The sequence below is a fragment of the Rissa tridactyla genome, chromosome 2 (genome assembly GCF_028500815.1).
Source record: "Rissa tridactyla isolate bRisTri1 chromosome 2, bRisTri1.patW.cur.20221130, whole genome shotgun sequence".
In the NCBI taxonomy this organism is placed as follows: domain Eukaryota; kingdom Metazoa; phylum Chordata; class Aves; order Charadriiformes; family Laridae; genus Rissa; species Rissa tridactyla.
The window spans coordinates 41,621,118-41,645,814 of NC_071467.1; the positions used below are offsets into that span (position 1 = coordinate 41,621,118).

Consider the following 24,697-nt stretch of genomic DNA (forward strand, 5'->3'; position numbering starts at 1 on the left):
GGTAGCATTTGACACCATCGTTATACAGCCAAGGTACCAATGCCCCCACCAAGGGTATTAATAATTGTATTCTTCTGTACTAAAACAGTAGTAAAAACTATCAAATCAAATGATGAAGGTAAACACAGAGCTAATCAGGAAGGAGATTTAGGAGTTACAGTATAATTCCCCCAAAGCCCCCAGCCTAATTAATGAAGACGATAAACTGGTTGACAGATTGCACGGCTAGAAAAACATAAAGCAAAGGTTATAATATTTATTATTACTGTATAAGACAGTGATTAGACCCCCAACCCATGTACAGATCTAATCACCATCCCCTGGAAAGGATAATAGCCAGCCTTCTGAGTCTGGTTTGACAAATTAATCCAAGCCTGATCCAAATAAAGAGATTTGTAGTTTCCAATGAAAAATTAACTCCCTGGCTGTGCAGTGGGGACATCGCCGCGTGCACTAAAGGCATTGTTACCCAGAGACAGTGCCACACCGTGTCTGTGCTCAAGGGTCTGTCAAACAGCACATGCTTCAGGCTGGCAGCAAGGGCGAAGAATTAATGTAGAAATTTGTGTATTTGCGAAACATTAGTCATAGGACATAAACTGAATTCTGGGAGGTAGACAGTAGCCTATAAAGGGTGGGTTGATGAAGCTGGTCATCCTCTAATCCTTGGCCCTCTTGAAGGACATCCATATATCTCAGAAGGGTTAGTGTGAGAAAGTTGCTCACGCCGAGTATCCCACAGTGTAGAAAAAAATCACATAAAACGCATTTTGTTACATATTTGTACTATGGTTTGGCAATCTGATAGCAATGTGAGAAAGAAGCAACATGATTAGTGGGTGAGACATTATATGTACACTCATGTTTCGTCCATAAAAAGAAAGAGTGTATGAAGCTCGGGGAACTCAGGAAGCCTCTGAAAACTGCTGGAACAAAAAGCAAAATTGGAACAAAGATTCTACCCAGCAAAACAACAGTGGGGAAAGGGCAGGCCTGAATTTTTTTCCATGTAATGAATTAGCTTTTCTGGTTCGTGTTCTATTAGAGCTCTAAGGATTTCAAGCACTTTGGTGTATTTGAGCAAATGGCATGGCCCATTCATTTCAGGGCCACGGCCACTATGGCATTCCCTCACAGAGTATTAACAAACGTTGTCCATTACAGGCTTTACTTTATGCACCTGAACAGTACAAAAACTACACTCTGATATAGTAAGCAAGCAAGCATGGTTTCTGCTTCCGTGCTTTTAATGAGGTGTAGAGGGAGACTGAGGCTACAAAACTCAGCAGCTTGACAAAGTGGGTTTCTGCTTTTTGTGTGTCTAGACTCCTGAAATGAAAACCTTCATGTGGAGTGAGGCAGGTAAGCACTCAGTGGGATCGCAGGGCAAGTTAGGCATCTCAGAACAGCCTTCACAGCAGTTGGCAACCTGAGAGAGTTCAGGTAGTTACTAGGAGAAGCTGAGGACAGAGGTAAGTCTGAAGTCCTGCTCATGGTCCTGTGCTGCCAGGACACACTTCCCAACTTCCCTGAGTTTTCTCCAAACTGCTTTCTGGAATGACTCAGGAGGCACTAAAGCCTCTTCTCAGGTGACAGCACCAGCAGCAACAGTCTTCTGGCCAGAAAGTGGAAAACCTGAGTTCATTTTCCGCCATTTCCAAGGAGGACACCAACCCATTGTCCCACCTCATGGCAAAATGTCCCGACCACAGGACTAAAAGATTTCCCTCAGCAGAAGTAGTGGAGACAATGCCCTGAAGTGAAGCTTTAGCTCTGAAGAAACCTTTTCATAAAATGTGCAGGTGGCTTTGGGATTAGATGCCACTATCACAATATTTGACTGCAGTGTTTAACTTGGAAATTAGGCTGGACTGGAAATCTAACCCAATTTTCTACCTACATCTAATCTTCCTTTCACAAATTGTGCAGAACTCAGTGTAATCTTCCCTTTCAATTTTCAGCCTGAACCTTTTTTCCAGTTTTGGCCAAAGAGCAGAACTTGTCAAGAGATCCTTTCCCACCTTCCTGAGATTAAAGCATTTACTAAAGCAATGTGGTGTGTTTGCCATCCTTTGTGCCTGTATCTGAGTGATTTAGAGAAGCAACACTATGTTATTGTCCAGCTCTCTTTTGAACAGCTGGGCTTTACAACAGTACAGACAAATAGCTCAGGAGAATACAGGCTTTTATAATACTATGAACACAATATTCAGAAAACAGAAATTACGAAAGAATCTCCTTTTATTCCAACAGCTAAGTGTTTAGCTGAAATTTCTACTCGATGGGACTAGATAACGAGCAGCAAGTCCTTAATGTAACTGCTCAAAACACTATTATGCTTGTGCTCTACAAAGATTGCATGTGGTGATAACCAGATACAGACACTGAGAGAGGAAAATAAATCCTCATAAAACACTTTCTGGAACGAGTAAGTAGAGAAAAATGCAACAGAAGCATAAAGATAAACGTGAAGGAGATTTAAAGGTAGGGTTTTTTTCCCAGAAAGGGTCTGTCCGCCAAATCTAAATCATCTCCCAAGCTATGATTAAGGAAAAGTTATCAGGAAAAATGCTGTCAGGGCACTAAGTCTGGTAAGGGTATCTAAGGCCCATTGGTGCACTCAGAGTGAATATGAAGTACGTGTTTTGTTGTGTGTAAGGTTGTTCTACTCTCAGTCTGTCTAAATAGGGCTGCCTCTGGTGCTAATGACTAAACAGATCTTAGCGTCCCATCCACCCGTCCCGCTGAAGAACAATACTAAATAGTCACGCAGTCTTGTTTAACTAGACTCAAAGATTATGTAGAGAGAAGATAACATTGTGATCACTTAACCTGCTTTCCTTCCTGTATTGTCCAAGCCTATCTGATTTACACTCCGATGCAGGTGCAGGCACAGTCCTACGTGCTGAGCCATGAGCAGATGGCATAGGAGAGATGACTCCAGTAGTAATTGCTTAACCCACGCAAATATAACAGTTCCTGGCTCTAAGGGCCTCTCTGTGTGCAGGAGAAGGTACCGAAATGGCGGGTTTTCATCTCCTGCCAGACAGTGAAATAAATATGCTGGACTGGAAGGAAGCACGTTGTGGGTAGGATTTGACTCAGAGATCAGCGTTTAGATATTGGCGATAGGACTTCACCGTGTTGATTCCTGCCTGTAATGAAAAACACTTTAAAGAACATGTGATGTTAACTGAGATATTTCCAGATGACTTCACCACAGATTTTGGTAAACAATTAAAGTGTTTAACTACCACAGAGTGTATGTGTCCTCAACTTCTCGATGCTGGATCCTGTTACGCATTTACATCCAGACCGAAGAACCTTCTATTCTGACCTATTTTCCCCCTGCAGTCAGCTGTAGACCGTGACCAAAGGTAGCCTCTTCTCTGCTCCTTGTTGAGCTAAACAGACAGAGCTCTTGCATTCCCCCTCTCTCTCCAAGGTATGTTTACTTGTCCTTTTGTATCTGTCATGACTGTTCCCTGAATCCTCTCCAAATTGTAAACATGTTCCTCAGGCTGCGGAGAAAACAGTAACACGGGATTGCAGTAACAGTCAGGTTCATGCCAAATGAAGGGAGAATATAATTTTTCAGCTCTTAAGATCACTCTGTTTACAGTCCAAGGATCACATCAGCACCGCAGCCTACCGCCACTAAATAAGCACTTGTACTGAGCTGAGTTATTTCTTCGCAACTTGGTGACTCCCTTTGCACAAAGAGGGCTAACTTGAGTGGCATTATATGTGACTGTCTGAAAAAGACGACTTGCTTACGCTGAGCAGCTCACCCCTTCCTCTTTGTAACTCACCTTTCCCACAGGCTCCCTGTCATCTGCAAACCCAATTGGCAATGATAGAGGCACGAAATGGTTCCAGATCCTCTATCAGTGGGAAGAAATAACTCTGCCCAATACGTTCACTACATTTGCAAGGAGTGGTTAGTAAGTTTTCTCTCAATTACAGGTGCCACACTACTTTTTATCAGTCCAGCCTTTCCCCTGGAGGTTGTGCTGAACCTTGTCAAAAACTTCAGAAAGTCAAGCAACATTTATTAGTCAACTTCACTGAAAAAAGCTATCAGGTTGGTCAGACAGGATCTGTTTTCCATCTGTGCACGTGAATTGCTGTTAACTAGATTAGTACTATATTAGCACTTAAAAGAAACTGTAGCACAGGGCTATACTAGGTTTGTTTATTCGATGTCAGCTGTTTATTATTTGAACAGAAAGAGGCTGATAGGCCTGTAATTGTCTAGACTATTCCTCTTACCTATTAAAATACAATGGTAACTTTTAAAAATGTCTAATGGAATTTCTCTGGTGCTCAAAGACTGACTAAATTTCAGCATTAATGTTCATTGAGTTCCTTTGCCAGCTCTTTTAAAACGCATGGGTATGGGATGACCAGATTGCCAATTTGAAAATATCTTCTTCCACAGCTGTTCTCTAACATATTCTTCAGTTACAACCGGAGAGTACATATTTGACATTGACATATTCTACACTATACAAATAGAAAAGGTTCCCTTTTTTTATAGTACTATCGGACCAACATAACTTACCATTTTTGCACTAATAAACTTCAGAAATAACTGTAGTATTCTTTAATTTGCGGTTGTTTCAAAAATCCTCAGTTATGATTAATATTTATTACTAGCAATTTCTCTATTCTCCCAATAAATGGAGGGATAATTTTAATCCTTTCTTTAAGCAAATTTGTTTGAGTGAGTTAGGTTTTTCTTTTTCACTTGAGAAATGTGGCTTTTGGCCTATCTCATACAATGTTCATAAACATTTGCAATTAATAATTCACATCAATTATTTACTACAACTCTTTTTACAATTTTTTTTGAAATTACTTACTTCCATATTTCTGGCTTCCTCAAACTGTACATTTACACAGTCATGCAAATAACTGCCAGCCCAATACTGAGACTGCCTCTAGGAAGAGGTCATCTAGTCATTGCATCATCACACTATTAGTGTAGAATATTTGCTCGCTGTAACAAAGGCATTATGATTACCTCATCGTTATTTGTGGTGATCAATCCATGGGATACACAAATTCTAAAAGGATTACAATTTCTTTGTACTGCAACCTTGCTGGATCGCTAGACCTGCTCCTAGATGTTCCTAGATGCCATAGGCCGGCCAAGGAAAGACTATCTGAAAGAATTCTCAGGAAGTCTGTACTTTGCTGAGTACTCAAAATGGCAATTTTTGATCACAAAGTTTGTTACTATTTACAACTACACTATCATTTTCAGTTTCAGAATCACAGAATCACACAGAATGGTAGGGTTGGAAGGGACCTCTGGAGATCATCTAGTCCAACCCCCCTGCCAGAGCAGGGTCACCTACAGCAGGTTGCACAGGAACGCGTCCAGGCAGGTTTTGAATGTCTCCAGAGTTGGAGACTCCACCACCTCTCTGGGCAGCCTGTGCCAGTGCTCTGCCACCCTCAGGGTAAAGAAGTTCCTCCTCATATTTAGGTGGAACTTCCTATGCTCAAGTTTGAGTCGGTTGCCCCTTGTCCTGTCACCGGGCACCACTGAAAAGAGCCTGGCCCCATCCTCCTGACACCCACCCTTTAAGTATTTATAAGCATGGATAAGATCGCCCCTCAGTCGTCTTTTTTCCAGACTAAAAAGACCCTTTACACTTTACCACTGTTCCCTGCTTCACTTTATCAGCTTCATCAGCCATGAGAGTTGCCAAGCTTTATTAGCAACCAAATCAAGAAGGGTAGAAGCAGTAGGGGAACGAACAACCAGCAGTTTATAGACAGCCAAAGTAGGTCCATTGATTTCAATGGAATGTATACTCTTTCACTTAGCTGGGGATCTGACGCACCATCCCTGCAAATGGAAGTACTCATCAGCATGATAATAATGACATTGCTCATCAATGATATGTCTGATAGCTCTTCTGGTGTTGTTTATCTGACCTTGCTTAGTCCAATTTTAATCACTTAACTTGCGGTTTTCATAGTGGAATGATGTCTATAAGCAAATAATTTCTTTTTAGCTTATATAACTGTTCTGCAATCCACTTAAGATCAGAAGAGGAAAGGCTATTTTTTTCCTTTGTGCTACTCAAAGCACAGAAATGAAATTATTTCTATTGCTTGTTACTGTTTTCTGTGTTTGTTTGGTTCAACATTTGCATCTGGGCAGATGTTTGTGTTTTTTACTGTGCTCTTGTGTACAGGGAAACAACTTTTTTGTGATGAAAGGGAGAAAGCAGTAGAATTGGCTTTGTCTATACTTTTCACATGTACACAAAGGAAACACCTTTAATGTGTGTTTATATGTGCACACACATAAATATTCATACTTATTTATGTATATGCATGTATATATATACACACACACACATACACATAATCCTTATTCACATGTTACAACTTCACATGACAACAAACAAAAAACCAAGCAGGTTTTTCTTCAAATAGGTGCTTTGGGATCTATCGCTGGCACCATGGATTCCACAACCCCTGTGCAAAGACTGTATCATACTAAAAACAGTGATAAGCAACCATAAATGAAATCTGTGATAAAATATTTTGTCCGTTGGATGTAAGTTAAGATTTTTGCATCCAGATGGCTCATGGGCTATGGACTTAAAAATGTGATCTCTCTTTCTAGAAGACAGGAGAGCAGAGCAGGGAAGATATTTAAAACCCAGCAGGCCACAGGCTTGGGCAACCTGTTCTATCTGACCCTGTTTGAGCAGGGGGTTTTGGACTACACGGTCTCCAGAGGTGCCTTCCAAACTCATCTAAGCTTGTGATTCTGTAAAGCATTATCTGTTCTTTCCTGAGCAGAAAAACCTCATGTTTCTTAGTCAAGTTTTAGGAGATTTCTATCCGTCTCAGGCTCCAGGAAGCCACCAGAAGGCATGTGACAAAACAGCACCCCGAGTGGGTGAAGGTCCAGAAAAGAGTCAGAGAATGAGAAAGATTGTTGTGTATTACATTTCTTTAAAATATATCTTTGACTCCAATTATTAAACATGAGAAGAGTGGACAGTAAGGGAGAAAATACAGAATTAAAAACTTGGGATCCTCTTGAAATGTAACATAAAATCCTAGCTAGTTGCAGAAGTATTGAACCTTATAAATCTTGGTTTACCCTCTGAGACATGCTCCTCTAAACAGCTAAAGACCCTTGACTTCATTTTGCCAAGAACTAGTCTTGATGATAAAATCATTGCCTGTATTTGCTTTGTTCAGGCAATACAGAAAGCAGCAAAATTGCACAACACTAGTGTGTTAACCTAAAATCAAAATGGGCAGCACAGTAGAGCCCATTTTCTCCATGCCTAAAATCTGCAGAATCATAGAATCATAGAATTATTTAGGTTGGAAAAGACCCTTGGGATCATCGAGTCCAACCATCAGCTCACTCTACAAAGTTCTCCCCTACACCGTATCCCTTAACGCCACATCTAAACGAGTCTTAAACACATTCAGGGATGGTGACTCCACCACCTCCCTGGGCAGCCTATTCCAGTGTCTAACCACTCTTCCTGTGAAGAATTTTTTCCTAATGTCCAGCCTAAACCTACCCTGCTGCAGCTTGAACCCATTCCCTCTTGTTCTATCACTAATTACCTGTGAGAAGAGACCAAAACCAACCTCTCTACAGTGTCCTTTCAAGTAGTTGTAGAGAGTGATGAGGTCTCCCCTCAGCCTCCTCGTCCTCAAACTAAACAGTCCCAGCTCCTTCAATCGCTCCTCATAAGATTTATTCTCCAGGCCCTTCACCAGCTTCGTTGCCCTCCTCTGCACTCGCTCCAGCACCTCGATATCTCTCTCATATTGAGGTGCCCAGAACTGGACACAACACTCAAGGTGAGTACCAACTGCACTTTCCTTTATCCCCAAAGTACTGCTGATAGCTTGCATCACGCCGCAGATCGCTGGTGTGTCTGAGCCACACGCTTACAGCAGTCTGTCTCCTGATTCTGTGCAGGACCAGTGCATCCTTGCTTTCCAATGGGACAGCTAAACTACTGTTGTTTAGTTTCATTTGCCAGTATTGTCACGAATCCGGCTGTAGGACCTATAGGCTACAGTTTTATTAATTGTCACATGTCATTTTTACCGACACTTAGGGCCAGGCTTATGGTGTACAGCCTGAATTTATATTAACGGATGCTCCCATTAAATTCAGTGGTGCAATGCAGGAGAAGAAAAGGAAGAGCACAGAGCACTTGGAGGGCCTGTGGCACTTTAAATACAGGCTTAGGCCTCTGCCTGATCCGCAAAGCCTCTCAGCACACATGTCATTCAACGGGTGGTGGAACAGGAGTACAAACACTCCAAAAGATGCTGAAGGTCACATTTTGGCAAGGAGATCTGGCTCACACTGTGAAAGAACGGAGCATGCCAAAGAGTGAGGAGACAAGGAGCCTGTTTGCTGAGACATACGAGCGCAGGAAGGAGGAGATGACAGCTAAGGTAGTTATTAAGAGTGGAGATCAGGGACAGCCCTCGCAGGCTGGAGAAACAAAGATGAGAGGACAGCAAGCAGTATTGCCTGCTCCCCTTGACGCGGTGCATTACTCCCCATATTGTTAATTAAAGAAAAGAGACCCCATAGTGGGCTTTATGGTAAGAGTCAGATTTCTGAAATGAACAACGTAATGATTTTAATGACCTGTGGGGATGGACTGGAATTAAGTGGTGACAGCAGCGGTGAGCCGTGCCGGGGCAGGAAGGGCTGGTGTAAATCCTGCACTCGCCAGCATCAATGGCAACACCCTGTTATCTGCAGTCGTGCGAGAGGAGGGATGCCCACAACCGAGACATTAGAACAAAGGAGTGAGTAAAAAAGTACTAATTATCCACCTGTGATTACGAAGTGGTCTGGGGTCTCAGAGTTTGAGAGACCTGTCTGACAGTTTCAGACTACGCAGGACTTCTCTATGGTGCCTTTTGCAGAATGGGATTATCATACAGTCCTAAAGTCTCTTCATCTCTTCGGTATTCACCTACACACTTTGACTTTGGATTGATTGCAGACCTGACATATTTTTGAATAGAACTGCTTGTATGATGATTTAAGGTAGTGGTTGTAATAGTGCTTATAAAGCTTGTTATTTTCTATGATTTTCACGAACGCATTCATTAGGTTTTTATGTATCCTTTCATGGTTTTAACTTATAAAATGAGCACTGAAATGTAGTGACAGTAATATAAAACTATGACAAGCACCCAGTCTCTCTATATTCCAAAAGATGAGAAGAGGTTATATGGTGTAATTAATGGCAGTTAAATGAAGAACAAATTCAAGGAAATATTATTTCATGCAAAATACGGGATTTACAGCCCCAAGAGACCTTTTGAGTGAAATAGTGAGTTGAGTGATTGGATTTTAAAAAGATCTAGATAATTATGTGGCCATTAGCATTTATAATTACGCTAAGATAATTAAGTATAATAAAACCTCATGCTTCTTGGTATAAACAGATTACTTACAGAAGTCAGGAAGGAATATGTTTTAGGAAATCAGCATTTCACAACTGGCCAGGTGTATTTTGGGTTTGTTGTGCAGACTCTTTTTTTAAAAAATTTTTCCAATCAGACAATGAACACGTGTAGGCAGAATGATAGATTGAATGGGGTAGCCATCTATTCCACTCTAGAATACCCTGTCTCCTTACCAGTTGAAGATAATAAAGTTTCACTGTCTATTTGTGAAACTCTTTATAAATGTTCAAAATTGACTATTCAAAATTGCCACATAGGAAATCCTATTTGGAGATATGTCAGCAACCTTATCTGCTATATCACCTTCCTGTTGCTCTTTCACAACCAGGAATTTCATTGATGGACACTGTAGTCTCAGAAGCCAGATGCATTTTTCAAAGGAAATGTCATGGATCTAATAGAGGGCAGGCTTTTGGCAGAAGACAAAAAGTTCCTGTGTGAATATTTTTAACCTAGACAAGATTTACAAAGGCTTGGGGTTTTTTTTAATAAAAATAAGTGTGAATCAGAGATATGTCACTGCTGTTTACAAAGTTGAAAATCTCTCTTAATGTATTGCACAGCCTGGTTCTTATTTATTCATTCATTTTAAATAAGACAGTTACAACATTTTGCTGGTGAATACCTTTGCTTACAAGCTGCATGCCTGATATATATATAACCCTGTATGTTGCATAGATATTTAGAGTACCGTAAAGTGAATGCAGTTTGATTGAAATAGCAGTCTATTTTGTCTGTGTTTGGTATTTGCTTTCACATCACGTGGTCACAAATAACAAACCTGATGTAGCCTAGGTATTTCTTGCCCATTTTGTCTGTTAGGTGATAAGCAATGCTATTTTGCACAGGTTGAGGTACAAGTCTATAGCCATCTGTTGTTCTGAAAGAGACTGTATTTAAACTAAGGAAGAGAAGTTTAAAAATGATCTGGAAGTCAATAGACATGGCATATATTCCTGGTTCAAAGGAGGACTTTCTTTGTTGTCAAGTTACGCAATACTTCAGTATGTTGCTTTCCCTAGCTGTAAAACAATGATAGCAGCATTTACTTCAACCACTTTGTAACTGCAAAGATTTATAAAGCTCCTTGGGACCCAGCTGTCAACTGTTTAAAGAACAATGCTTAGACTTGCAGAACCGTGGACATTTTTATAAATTATTTTAAATAAAAACCAACTCCAACAGCACACCTAGTGCACTGCAGTCACTAACGGGCATTCAGCCCATATGACCAGAATAGACTTAGCCCAAAGTAACACCTCCTGAAGTGCATATAATATGAATGTCTGCAGATCCACTCCTATTCATTTGCATGGTTGCTAATGTAGGCATCGCCAAAGAGCTTTTCAGGTCAAAGGACAGTCTGAGTTATTCCAAAAAATAAGTAAATGCAAGAACTTTTTTGCACAAACAAGGTGCACAAAATAAATACATAATTATAACATTTGCTAGTTCAAGTTTCTGCTTAGATTTTTTTTCCAAGTAGAGGTGGACACATTGCTATATATTGCATATACAAACTGTTCTAAGAGCTGAAAGGGAAAGCTATATCCCCGTGACAAGAGTCCCTGCTACGGACCACAAGAGCAGTTTGTTCCTCTAACTGGAGCTAAGGAACCAGTAGCTGGACAGATTGCCTAGATCACTTGCAATGACTGTAGAAAACCATGGCTCAGATTTCACTTTACTTATGCCCTTCAGGAATTGTTTATCTGCCTGCATATCCATATATCGCACTTATATAATTCATATCACTGCAGTACCTGTAACTTTGCAATACATGAGCAAACATTCAACTCCAATGTCTATGTACTCCTAAAGAAAAGGGAATCTGGAGCCATTTTAATAGGTTCGATGATCAATGGTGTCAGAGCAGCTAATGGGACAGAATCAATTAGGATGCACTTCCCTTTTTCCTAAAGAAAAAATACGCTATTCTGCAGTCATGAAATAGTGCTTTCTAGTTCTCATAACCTCCCTTGGAAGTTTCAGAAAAGTAACACACTACTGAAGTATCAACACACAGGATCTTTAAAGACTCATTTCTCGTTAATCTGTCTCAGCTTCAGCCTGCCAACCGAGTCAGCCCAGCTTGGGTTATATTTCACTCACTTTTCCAAAATCCACTACTGCTGAGTCCTGGATTATCCCTGTCTAAAAATTCAGTCCCCGTGTGTCTGAAGGTGAAATTTGGTTTAGCAGCGGGAAGGTGTTAACACAACCGCATTGCGGAGATTAACGTTACAGCAAATCATCAAAAGAACCAGAAATATCCAACACACTCAAGATACCTATTTTTGATGAAAGCTTCAAGAAAGTAATAAGAGAATAGGGGTTTATAGTGGGTCAGTTATTAATTTTTCTTGGAACACCAACAAGAGCTTGGCAAGAAGCAACATGTCTGCAATGTAATTTTTTATTTTTTATGTAATAAGAAGTTCCATATACCATTTAACTTTCTCTGCTCAAACTAAGTATTTATTGTTTCACTTGCTTTGAACCAGGAACTGTGATCTCATTAATAAAAGGTTAGAAACAGTGTTTAGTTTCATTGTAGTTCCCATAAGTATCCCTGTGTCAGCGCTGAGAAAGGAGCGTGTGACACCCAGCAGCAGCATTCATGATGATTCACAACTCGCGCCCCTCCCACGTCAAGAGCCTTGTAACTATCCATACACACACAAGAGTGAGAAGGAGTGAAGGGGCTCTCCTTTTTCTGTGCTCAGGTCCTAACAGGGGACACAACTGCTATCCTGGCATCTTTGAGTATTTAAGGTGCTCCTGGTTGTACTCGCTAACCTGCAAAGAGAGCGAGAGAGCTGTAGAAGGTGGCAGCACCACCCTCTTCCTGGCAAGCCTGTCCAAGACAGCGGCCAAAAAGTTGTTGTGCCCACCGCACGTGTCTAAAATGTGCTGGCTCTTGTGGCATGACAGCACGGCAACATAACAGTATGATTATAGAAGGACTACCCTTACCCACATTAGCTTTAATGTGATAAAATCTAAGGTAAAAAGAGCAGTGATAACTTCTAAGGGTTTGCAACATGCGTAACTCAGCAGAGCAAGAGCTCATTTCAGACAAGAGTCTATGTCATGTCTCATGAAGTGTGGTCCCCCTTGTTCTGCTAACGCATCCCGTGCTGCTGTACCACTACAGCTCTGTCTGCTCAGCCTTCTGGCAATAGCTAGTGCTCATAAAGCGTGCTTAGTCCTTCACCGCGCTAACAACAACATAAGCGGTTTTAATATATACTATTGCCCCCAGCGAGTTGGTGCGTGTGAAGTCCTACTTCACTAATGGTGATTCTGGAAGCATTTTGGGGGCGGAATCTGAAAATCTTTTAAAGAGCCAGTGGCTCCATCATCTTTCCAGTCATTTGAAACTATACCATTTAAAAATCCAGTTGTTTAAAACAAAACTACCAGAAGTATACACTAGATGTAAAATGGATACAATGCTGGGGAACGTAGTGAGCAACTAATAGAAAAGACATGATTTAATAGGGGATTGCCAGCTATGATATCAGTTACACTAATTTTTGACCAATATGGTTAAAACAGAACAAAACGTTTGTATCTGTCAACTACAGACTGCTTAGCTCACATCGGCCACACTTAGTGAAGTTCATGCTGTAAAATTACTACCTTCCCTATGTAGTCTGTCGGATCTACGTGAGGTAGATTGGAGAGGAAAAGATCGTGCATCGACTGCTAGAGAGCAGCCCAAACAAATGGCTGCGCAAAGTGAAGTGGACTTGCTCATCCCAGCTTTCAGACACACATTTCATTGGTATCTAAACTTCATCAGTCTGTGAATACAAAGTCATTCGGTTTGAAAATTTTCCCATCTGACCTCAAAGGTTTCACACTAATACTTGTGTTACTGTAAAAAATCAAAGCAGCAAAGAAAAAAGCCCTTTTCCCTAAAGCCTCTCGCTGAGCTGTCATTGCTGCTTCAGCCACAGCAACAAAACGAACTAAGATGTGTTTGGAACCACTGACTTAAAATCTGCAGCAAAGGCACTGGAGTATGGGTGCTAGTCATGCATGTGCATAATCATGTTAAAACTGCGAACCCATGAGCCTAAGCTCAGGCTCAAATCACAGCCCTCTCAAATGACTCGGACAACACAGGGAAGAGTTTTTCCTGAGTAGCTTCAGCTTTCCTACATCACATCCTCATATGCTGTGTTGAGGGATGAAGAAGAGAAATGTGATTAAGGTATTTCAAGCCTGACATGAATATTTTTCCAGTGGAGAGGGTTTTGATAATGTAGGCTTGTGGACTGAATTTGGAATTTGCTTTGCTTCTGTAATTGGGCTTCTAATGCCAGCAGAAGAATCAAGGCCTGAGAAGCAAACGAAAAATATATTTCAAGGGAATGCACACATCTGTGGTACGGTAAAACTATTAGGCTACTGAATGCCTGTTTTGAATTACATCAAATCACCTGAAGACCATATGGCAAATGGAAATTTCTTCAGTTAACATTTGCTGCCTTGTACAGCATCGAGAAAGATATATTTTTTTGTTATTTTAGCTAAACCTGTATATGTAAACTCACACGCTTTCGACTTTTTGTAATCAATAACTGAAGGCCAAATGCAACCTGCTACAAAGGCATAATCTGCAGAACACTGAGCTGTGCTCCCGTGGAGAACCGTGCCTGCATTTTTAAAAATGAGGCAAATAAAGGCCCGGTCACCTAAACCGAGGGTAGTACCGCTGATTCTTCTCAAATTCACTGGAGGGAACCAGGACTAAGAACCTTAAAATTAGACGCTGAATTGGGGATGCAGGTGCCTAACTTTAGGAGCCAATATCTGAAAGCATGGACCTATTTGTCCCTAAAAGGAGAAAGCATTCTAGCAAGTTTACTTTCTCTATGCACTTTCCCGCATACATCCCACACTGTACGTGGGTTGCAGATGGAGAGAGCAGACAGCAGTCCTAAGAACAGGTTTCTTGCAATGTGGCAGAAGATCTTTGATAAAATGTCAAACAAAATTTTGCCATTTTCTAAGCACATTTCCACATATACATGCAGCAATTAGCCAAATTATGGCCCAAATCAGTTGCCTAACGCAGCTAGTGAGCCTTTGCCTTTGTCCTTATATTGGCAGAATGTGACTTTGGCTCTGTATTAATGTCAACACCATCTCATCAGACTTGCAGCATGGGGAGCAGTCCCACGGTCTCAGGTTGTTTCCCAGTTCCTAAGAAAATCTGAACCTTTTAGATTAGAATGTCCATCACAATAGAAACTTAATTTAAAGTTTGCATCATATCTTAAGGCCATTCTGAATATCTGTTTCTCATTGCTGAGATGTTTTGTGTCTCTCCTGGGCCAGGATTTGTAATGTTCTTTCAGCTATGCTTGAAGTGGGTTTTCTGTGGTGAGTCTTGAGCGGTCTGTCTCAAGAATATTTACTCTCAATAACTGAACATGAATATGTAAGTGTTGTAGTGCACAGATCGGTGGTAAATACACATTAGAGGCAATAGGAATTGTGGAAGCATTGCTGAGTAGTGGCTACCTGGACTCAATTGTCATCATAGCGAATGTTTTCAAAAATAGCCATTGCTCACTTGCAAGATGGTTTTCCCGCTTTCTGTCTTTCTAACTCCCACAAGAGAGACAGAGCACCCATGTCTTAGAGCTAACACGTAGTTTATTATTCATACTCTTACTTCATCCCAGCGAGAAAAGAGGAACCTCTCTAGATGGAAAAGGTTGCATTATGCATTCTGTCTGATAAAACATGGGGCTTTATTATTGTGGCGTTCTGGTTTGTTAGATGTAATACAGCATATCAATGAGTTGCACTTGTCTAAAAATTGAGGACATATTTTAAAAGCAACATTATTTAAAAAAATCACTGTAATGAAAAACACATGCCAGGCTGATTTATACTTTGATATTATAGTTTATTTTTCTATCCTTGCATTAATGTGCTTACCTAAAGGATGTACAGGATAAAGGCTTTTCCTGTGCTTGAACCTGCTACGTTCTGTGAGGTGGCATGTCAGTTCCCAGAAATAAGTTATTCTGCAGCACTAACATCCATTATTTGAACCTGATACTGCAGTCGCTGTGACTATGGCTGTACTGCTACATAACACTTGTTTGGGGACTATTCTCTGCCCTTGAAGCAAAGTGGCCTGGCCTGGTCCTGTCTACACTAAGGTACCACCTGTCCTTCAGGTCTCCTTCAGGCCTGGTGTGGTACCTCTCAGGCTCTAACACACAATTATCATTATATGTCTGTGTGCAGAAAATGTTCACGAAAGCACACTGCAGCTTATGAAAACAGTGCTTTTGATGCATGAAAATAAAATTACGATTGCATGCCTTGGGTTTGATATGCTGACATGTTTGAGGGTACAAAATATGCTGGTAAAGTTTTGGAGAACTGAGAGGGGTGGAGGAAGACAGGTCTTGTCATTCTTGCTCATACTGCCCTTTTGAGAGTGGTCCTTAATGTCTGCAGACCCCAAATCTGCATCTGACTGTCGTGGCGGAGCGTGCTGGTTGGCAGAGGACAAATCATGGGGGCAGGCTACTGAGTAACCAAGGAGCACAGATGATCAGAGTATGAATTTCCTCCACAACTCCTGTTATTTAGCTGGGTAGATGTGCGTTAAACGCTTCCATGGCTTCCAGTGGTTGAAGAGTGCAGGATTCCAGTGTGTACGCTTATCTGGGTACATGCATCCTCTGTTTGGTTTTCCACTTGACACCATTAACTTTAACTATTCCTGATTTCCACTGCTGACTGAAGAGTCAAAACTCCCGTTTTGCCATGCTTAACCCAGGTAATGGGAAAACCACCCCTTTTTTCAGCTCTGAGCTACGAGGCTGCGCGTGGCATTGAAGACGTGCCCAATCTGTGATCCACGACCTGGCAAGTCAGTTCATCTTACCCGCAGAACACTTCCAGGGACATATTCTCTAGAGACCCTCCATGGCAGTCTGCCCACTGCTGTGGCCTCTGCTGGGACCCCGCAACGTCCCCCGCAACTGGTACGTGGGGCTGCAGAGGAGGATGGGGGGTCCATCAGCGGGCAGAGAAGACGCCAAGGCAGAGAGAATGGGTATCGCTGAGGTGCCGCACACTCAACACACCCAACTCTAATTGCACTTCTTTGGTAAAGAGTTAAGCTTTTCCAAAATTTCACACACTATTCAGGACTGGGATTAAGAGATTAAAAGGCAAATGAACAGTTAGCAAAGAGGGGGGAAAGTCTTCGCTACTGTTACCACACAATTTCTGAGGAAAGATAGCTAAATTAAGTCTGACTTCTTGAGCAGCTCTTCACGCACACATCTGTTAATCTGCGATGAAGGAATGCATTTTGTGTGAACTCCATAGCCTTCTTTATTTTAATTATTTTTTAAAAACTTTTCTATTAATTTTTCTTTTGAATTCACAACATGTTCCTGTTTCTTTCAGGGAACAATACGAGCACTTTGCAGTAGCCAAAAATAATACGTCTAAATACCAGTGGATTTTAACCAAGGACTGCAGAGACCCATGGATGAAGTGTCTGCCTTATATTTCAAAGTACAAAGTTCAAATTTTGTAGACACTTGTAGTTTTATTTTTAAATTTTAACTGGCCAGATTCTCAAGTTGGGTAAATCAGCAGAGCTTCACTGATGTTCAGGGAACTATGCCAAGCTGCATTAGCTTAGTATCTGGCTTCACAACTTTTTTTCTCATTGTATTGAATTCAGCTTTCAGTACTCAGGCACTAATAATTTGTTTGAAGTCTGTAGCTTAAGGGTTTTTTGCTTTTATTATGAGTAAAAATACAGTCTGTGAACTTGTGAAAATGAGTAGGGCCTGTGAAGGGAAGGTTGTGGACATAAAAAGATATTAAAGATGGACTTCCCCAATTTAGACTTCGACTGAAGCTGATGGAAATGTTGACAGAGTAGAGAATGAGCAAAATGCAAGGCAGAAGAGGACACAATGATTTCCTTCCCTCTTTTACACTCAGACAAAAGGCTCTTCAGAATTAGAAGGTGACGGCAATGTGATTTTTGCCACCAATCTTAACATCTGCATCTTTCAAGATAGGCCTGAGGCCACACCAGAGTCCAAGATCTGCCCATTCCCTAACTGTTGACACCCATGAATTGCTTTCCCTGACGATTCCTTTGCCATCCACTTCCTTGAACTTAATGATTAATTAAATACTCGTATTTAAGTGTATTTAATGTTTGCATCAAACAAGCAACCAAGTACTATGCAAGGTCCTGTGTATTCTGCAGGAGCCACTGCTGGAGCCAGGTTTGCCGGATGGATGAGCTGCAAACTTGAGCCTTGCTAGGGCTGTCCCTCAAGATTTAATAATGAACTTAACCACTGAGACCAATATTTTATCTTTTAGCTTTATTATGAACCTTTGATGAGTACATTCTCCAACTACGAAGGCCTATAACTAAAATTGCTTGCAATGAATAGTTAAACTAAACATCTGCCAGACACATAAAACTTAGCATCTCTGAGTGTACGTAATTATAAGGCAGAAGCTAGCACTGAATGCAGCAGAGCTCTGGTTCTGCCCTGTTAGGTAGCTAATGGCTGATCAGGGCTAAGAGGGATAAGTAGTGGAGTGAGTGGACACGACAGGTCTCCCTAGGAGTCTCCAGGAGTGTTTCTAGTTGAGTCACAGTCATCTCTGCATTTTATCCCATTATATTCAGGTGGAAATGTAATGCAAATCTGTTTGAGTAAGGATCATGAGGTTCCATAAAGACACAGAGGAGAAGGGCAGCAGTGCCCATGCCATTTGGCCAGCAAACTCACCACAGCCAGGCAAACCCACTCAGTCTCCCTGTGTCCATCTTCCTGAGAGTCCCTCCAATGGCCCTTTCAGGGAATGCTAGATTTTTGATTCAAATCTTTACAGATGGATTACTTTTGCAACATTTTTAAAACCCTTGAGAAATCTATAAAAGAAGAAATAGCTCAATTTATGCTGTATGACTAAAAGACAATTTGGAAAATGATCACAGTTCAGCAACATAAGAGGGCGGTTTCTGAGCTACATACATACAACCGTAATCAAATCTTCACATGTAAGTAAAAGGATGATCACATTTTACCTGGCCTATAAAAAGTTTGGCTTTGTGTTATGTGATTCCAACACATGTAAGGGAAGCAGAAGAGACTAAGACATGTAATAGTGGAAAATTTATACGACAGTGTGTGATATCGAAAGGAGGATTTCTTGAGCTTTTCCTCATTTTTCTTCACCATTTCTCTGGCACTGAGTTTGTGATTATGATTTTAGGATTGACATCCTATGCTTTTATTAATCATGCAAAAAATAGATCTACATCTAAAAACTAGACCTGCATCTATTATTTTTTTAGAAGATTTTCATACATATTTCCATATGTTTTTCAAATATCATTTTGACTGGCACTGCATAGAACAGTGTGATTTTTCACCTGGTTTATATTAGCTTAGCTCACATTTATCCAGCCTCATGAACAAATTCAGTTTGTTGTAGTTGGATTAAATTTAGTGAGTACATAATCAGATAGCCATGAAAGCAAGGTATTTTTAAGCCAAGAAAGACAAATTTGTCCTCATTTACCTCCTGTGGAAAGCCATTAACTGTCACGAGTAGAAGGGAGGGCAGAAATTGGCTTTGCATACTGTTGAAATCACTGCAACGCTTTGGCCAACCCTTTCCCTCAAACCGAACACGGTTAAGGACATATGAGATTACAACCAAAATTTTGACAACGGATTCACTGGCTGGCAATTTGCAAATGTACTACTTAGCCGAAGCCATTGAAAAGTCCACAAAACTCCCAGAAAGCACTATACTTCTCACTAGTTGCACAATCATTGAAGATAGGAAAGTATGAGGATATGAGAAAGTGAAGTCCATCGTGGCCCTCTCTCTGCAGCAGTTAGGCAATGACTACATGAGAAAAACCTGTAGTCAAACGCTCCGGTGCTCCAGAAGTGGTGGTGAAGTCATGGAGGTTTGTTCCCTTCAGGATAAGTACCATCCAAGTCTCCCATACCGCAAGTAGACAAAAAAGTAGGAGGTAATAAAAGAAGAGTGGAAACACATAAAAACATACTCTAACTGCAAAAATTGTCAAAAGAAAAAGCCATTGCCTGAAGATACAATGACCACATTTCCTTCCCCTTAAGCTAGGACAGACGCAGGTGACGTCATGGGATTTCCCACACTCAGCTCTATGAAAGTCCCTCTGTGCGAGCGCTGCTCCGTCGGTCACAACTGCTCTTTCAGGAGTGCTGCGAGAAAGGGGGAGAGCAGCTACAACCTACAGCATCATTTCTAGAGCTGCCTGGGAATTTTGTGCCACAACCTGTTGTGTTTACTGAATCATTAAAACCTATTTATGGGAAAGGCTTGAATGCAATCCCCATTTGAAAAAGAAACCAAAAAATCCCCTCCCCGCCTTTTCAACTTGCTGAAATATCTTGCTTTAGGTTTCCAAAATAAGAGATTGACTTTGGAAGTTGTAAATAAATTTTTCAAAACTTCTATGATTCTATGATTTTGAAATCTAAGTAACTTCCTGATGAAAAAGAAGTTAAAAACATCCAGAGAAGAGGCATTATCAGAATAAAATATTTCCTTTGATCCAACAAAAGCATTTTTGATTGCTGATCTGTGAAAATTTTCAAAAATTTTATTTTTCCTCCCTTTGTAGGAGGGGAAAATATTTTGAAAGCTCAAAACTTCTGACAATCAAATAAAAATATTCCCTTACTACTTTAATCACATCCCAAAAAGTCCTGAAAAAGGCTCCGTGTAGTTGAGGATTTCTCAGTTCTCAGATTTCTAAGTACAAATAAAGGGAATACAGATGTTCTGCTGGACAGACTGTGAGGAAGTGCCTTTACTGGGAGACAGAGGGGGCTGCAATCCCTTCTTCAGACACCTATCACACCAGGAGCTTCGTCTGACATGACTGAGACCATCCAAGCAAAGCTCTCCCTTGTTTCACCTCCGCGTTCACACAGCGAACCCAACATTTAACCCTGAAATATTAGCAATTTCCCAATACTGAGACATGGCAAAGGCCAGGATGTCCACATGCTCTGCCTCATATGGGTGGCCACCCAATGGCCACACATTGTGCTGGCAATGCCACTGTCCAAAGTTTGCAGATATTTCTCTCAGCTTTTAAGCTGGAAGGCTTGGTTTGGTCTTCGGTGTGTTATGTTGGAAAACTGACTTTTGTTTTGCTCAGAAATACTATGTATTCCATTATGTCGTGGTATTTGTAGTATGTCATGAACTTCAACAAGACAGACGGAACACAGTCAGCCAGATTTCACAACTGTTTCTTGGGTTTATGTTTGTTTATTTTTTAATCTCTTTTGTGTCTGAAATCTGCCCTCAACAAAACAAAGCACTTTTATCAAGCCAAGCCTTAAAAAAACCAACACTGGTACAGAAATATTCTTATGCTATTGGTGATTAATATGTATACAGTGTTAGTTTAGTGCCATCAAGTGACCAAAAATGTGAAACAGCACTTCTGTTTTGGGTTGGGTTTTTTTCAGTATTTTTATTTTAATCTAAGGAAAGCTGAACTGTTATCCTTTTGATATAAGTACAGGGAAATGGCTTCACAGGCTTTTGGTGGTCTACTTCTAGGGCAGTTCCAACAAGAATCAAAAAGTTAGCTTCAAAATTTCCTGCATGCATTGATAAATCAAGGCCACCTCTCTTTTCCAAGTTTATAAGGTTTGAAGAACTTCACTCATCTCTGGCTGAAATCTTTGCTATGTAGCATTCAATAGGAGATCTCACATAGGTGAAAATTCGTAACAATTTTTATTGTGTGGTGCTATCCCAAGACTCTGATAGAGGTTTTTTTAATGAAGGACATCATAAACTGGGTGTATAAATCCTTATTTTGTTTTGTGAAATACAGAAGATAGCTCTGTCAGAAACAAGCATCCTAAATGTACTGAAATGGACACATCAAGGAAAACATTTAGGTTTTAGTATGTCCACTTATTATATGATCAAACATTGCATAACCAAACATAGGTAATGTAAATGTCTAAGAAAACATTTCTACATATTATTTTTCCAGACTTTATCTATCTAAAATATATGTAAATTAATTTCAAGACACTCATTAATGTAGTAGCTAAATACAAATTAAGTTTCTGATTTTTTAGGGTGGAACCAATCTCAGAAGTGTCATTCTCTGAGGTGGAGTGAGCGTATTTCCTCATGAGTCTGTCGTACTGATTTTCCGCCAGCACACAGAACTGTATATCAGCTGCCAGGTAAACGTAAGCCCTAGAGCTGGCAGAAACGCAATGCAAACACAGCAGAACACACTTGAGAGCGAAAGGAGAAGTTGGCAGAGCTGATCATCCACGTGCAGGACACCATATACAAGCATTTTTTAAATCCCAGGTCATGCCTTGGTGAGTAATAAGCAAGCCTCAAGAATACTGGTCTGACAGGGCTTGCTGTGGTCGAGAGCAGAGTAGAGTATCACTACAAATCACATTTGTTACCTGGTAGTCCCAAAAGCAGAAATAATATCATTGGTGATTTTGTAAAAGTCTTTTCTTGATAGTTCACCACATCTCTCACTTTATAAGTTAATTCCTATATTGTGTGCAGACAGTTAGCACTTGTGGTTATAGCTTATGATGAAATATAGGGAAGAACAAACCTTGGTGGTGTTGCTATTTCACAAGAGCCTGTGGTTTACAGTTGCATCTATTTTATGAAAAGCTGGCAAGAATTGAAAGTTCTGCACATATGCCCTACCTTTGAAAGTGGTTTCATGTGTTGGCTGGGAGTGTCCTAAGTGCACTGGGAGCTGTGTAATCTGTATTCATATATTTAGACACTATCTATATTTTAAATGCATATTTAAATGTGATAACTTCCTGTCTTTTCATCATACTTCCTCCTGCCTTGTATCTCACTTTCCTATGAAGTTATAAAAATTTATAATTTAAAAACTATTTGCTTCTTAATAAAGTTTCTAAATCTCTCTAGAAAAAGGTTGTGGAGAAAAGAGCTGTTACATATTCTGAGATATGGGACAGTGACAAGAGCACAGCAAGTGGCAGAGATCAGCCAGAGAAACCTCTGTACCAATTGCAAAGAGATAGGCATTTTTGAAGAGAAAATTCACTTAAACATCACCCCCAAATTACAAGGTTTAAAATTCTGGAAGGGTGTGGATACTGCTCTAGTGATCGACTGAGAAGCAATGGTCAGAGTAGAGGAAAACTTGAATGTCAACCAAATGCTGTCAGTAATTTATAGGTAGAATTCTACCTTTTCCATCATGTTTCTTTTTGCTAATGGCATCTGCTTATGGTCTCATAACTTAATTTAGACTTTTGGGGTCTTGCTGGTTTCCTTGACTTTCTTGTGGTCCAGTTGTCATCAGCAACGGTTGATGATGATGTAGCTTTATTGTTGTAATTGACTTAGCGTCATGGACCACAATATCCTGCCACATATTATACAAACACAACAAAAAGATGCTCTCTTTCCCAAAGAATTTACTGTTTATGTACATAAAGATGTACAGGCAGGAATCCTTACAGGCATGAAAATAACCAGAGTCAAAAGCATCCAACTCACAGGCACAACTGGCTAGAAGAATGCATCCCACTTGTTGGACACTGATCCATGTAGTGATGATAAATCATACTCTTGGCTTTTTTTTCTTGTGTTCACTTCCTCCCAAACCACCACGGTTCATTGATTAAGTTATCAACCTTTAATGCCTGACCATTAGAGATGCTGAGCACACAGGATCCTTTAAAGCAATGGATTTCAGGTTCAAAACCACAGAAGAGGAGTAGGTGCCTTTTGCTTTGGACTTTTAAAAATTCTTAGTTACCTAAAGTTTGCCATTGCAGCATATGAACTCTTTAATCTTTACCACCCAAGAATGACAAGGCAAATACTACTTCAGTGTCTAAACCATCTTTCCAACATCCTTTTGAAAGAAGTGATCAGGTACCTTGAAGTTGAACAGCTTCTTCCATTAATGGTCTTTTCTTTTAGGAATTTAAAAAAAATGTTTAAATATTGGAAGACATATCATGAGGAGCTATTCAATTTATTTTCTGCATATTGCTGAGTGATGTAGTCCTAAGTAGTTTCTCACACTCTATTCTGTTCCAATTCTTTGAACAGAAGGCTACTGAAGTCAGGCTATTATAATAAGGCAGCAATATCAAATACTGATTTTTTCTCTTTCATATCATACCAAGTAGGAACTCTATATGTGATACTGTAAAAATTACCATATGCTTATGAATACTGAGTAGAAGCACTAGCTTACTTTTCGAAATTTTTCAGAGCACACAAGAACCTAGAATTTCACCCCTGCTCCTGAATAAAAGCAGTCCTCTTAAAATACAAAAGACTGCTTTTCCTTTCTTCTTCTAATGAGTCAGCTGATAGTAGGTACGTTTCCACCACAATTAAAAGCACAGCTTACAAAGCAGCTATAAGAGCAGTGTGCTTTATGTCCAGTGAGCTTTCCCTCCACAATGCTGCCTGGTGGACAGCCTGTCCAGGAATGCCTGATCGTTGTGACTAATGAGATCAGCATGGCCACAGAGACCTTGACCTGCATAAAGCATGCTAGAAGTTACTCCTGCATGTGTGTGATATGGCAATAGGCGAGTTTAATCTTTGGGGCAATTTTGGGGTTGCTGTTAATAAATGATGTAACATAATCCTTGACTTTTCTTTGAAAAGCACCTCCTGACACATGGCTCATTTTACCCAGTTACTTTAAAATTGAATTTCTAATTTAAGGTAGTCACCTGGACTCTCATCATCATGAACGGAAATACTATAGGAAGCAATTCACCCTCCTTAGGTATGACGTCTGAGATAAGAATGGTGAATCACCCACCTTTCTCCATGATGTACAGTAGAAACGTAGAAGACAATCTTAGACTAGAGGCTTAACTTACATATTTGGCCAAGTTTAGGTGAGAAGAATCCATCCTTAGTGCCGCAAGTACAATTATTTCCTGAAGAAATTCTGTACTAAACGATCACTCTGAACAGAAGAGTTGTTTGTATTCATTTTTCACTTCTCCAGCTGCTCTGAAATAAAATATAATTCTATTGATTGATGACAGAGGAGACAGCATTTTCCAGTTAAGAAAAAAATCTGGTCTTG

At 40.4% G+C, this 24,697-nt stretch overlaps 1 long non-coding RNA gene across 2 annotated transcripts in view; it reads right to left on the bottom strand.

Annotated features, from left to right (window-relative positions):
- LOC128905026 (uncharacterized) overlaps positions 1 to 24,697 on the bottom strand; it is a 61,958-nt gene that overhangs the window by 29,618 nt on the left and 7,643 nt on the right. For both annotated transcript variants that reach the window (XR_008464731.1, XR_008464730.1), the window contains exon 4: positions 24,486 to 24,621. This is a non-coding gene — a long non-coding RNA (uncharacterized LOC128905026). The remainder of the gene's footprint in view (positions 1 to 24,485; positions 24,622 to 24,697) is intronic.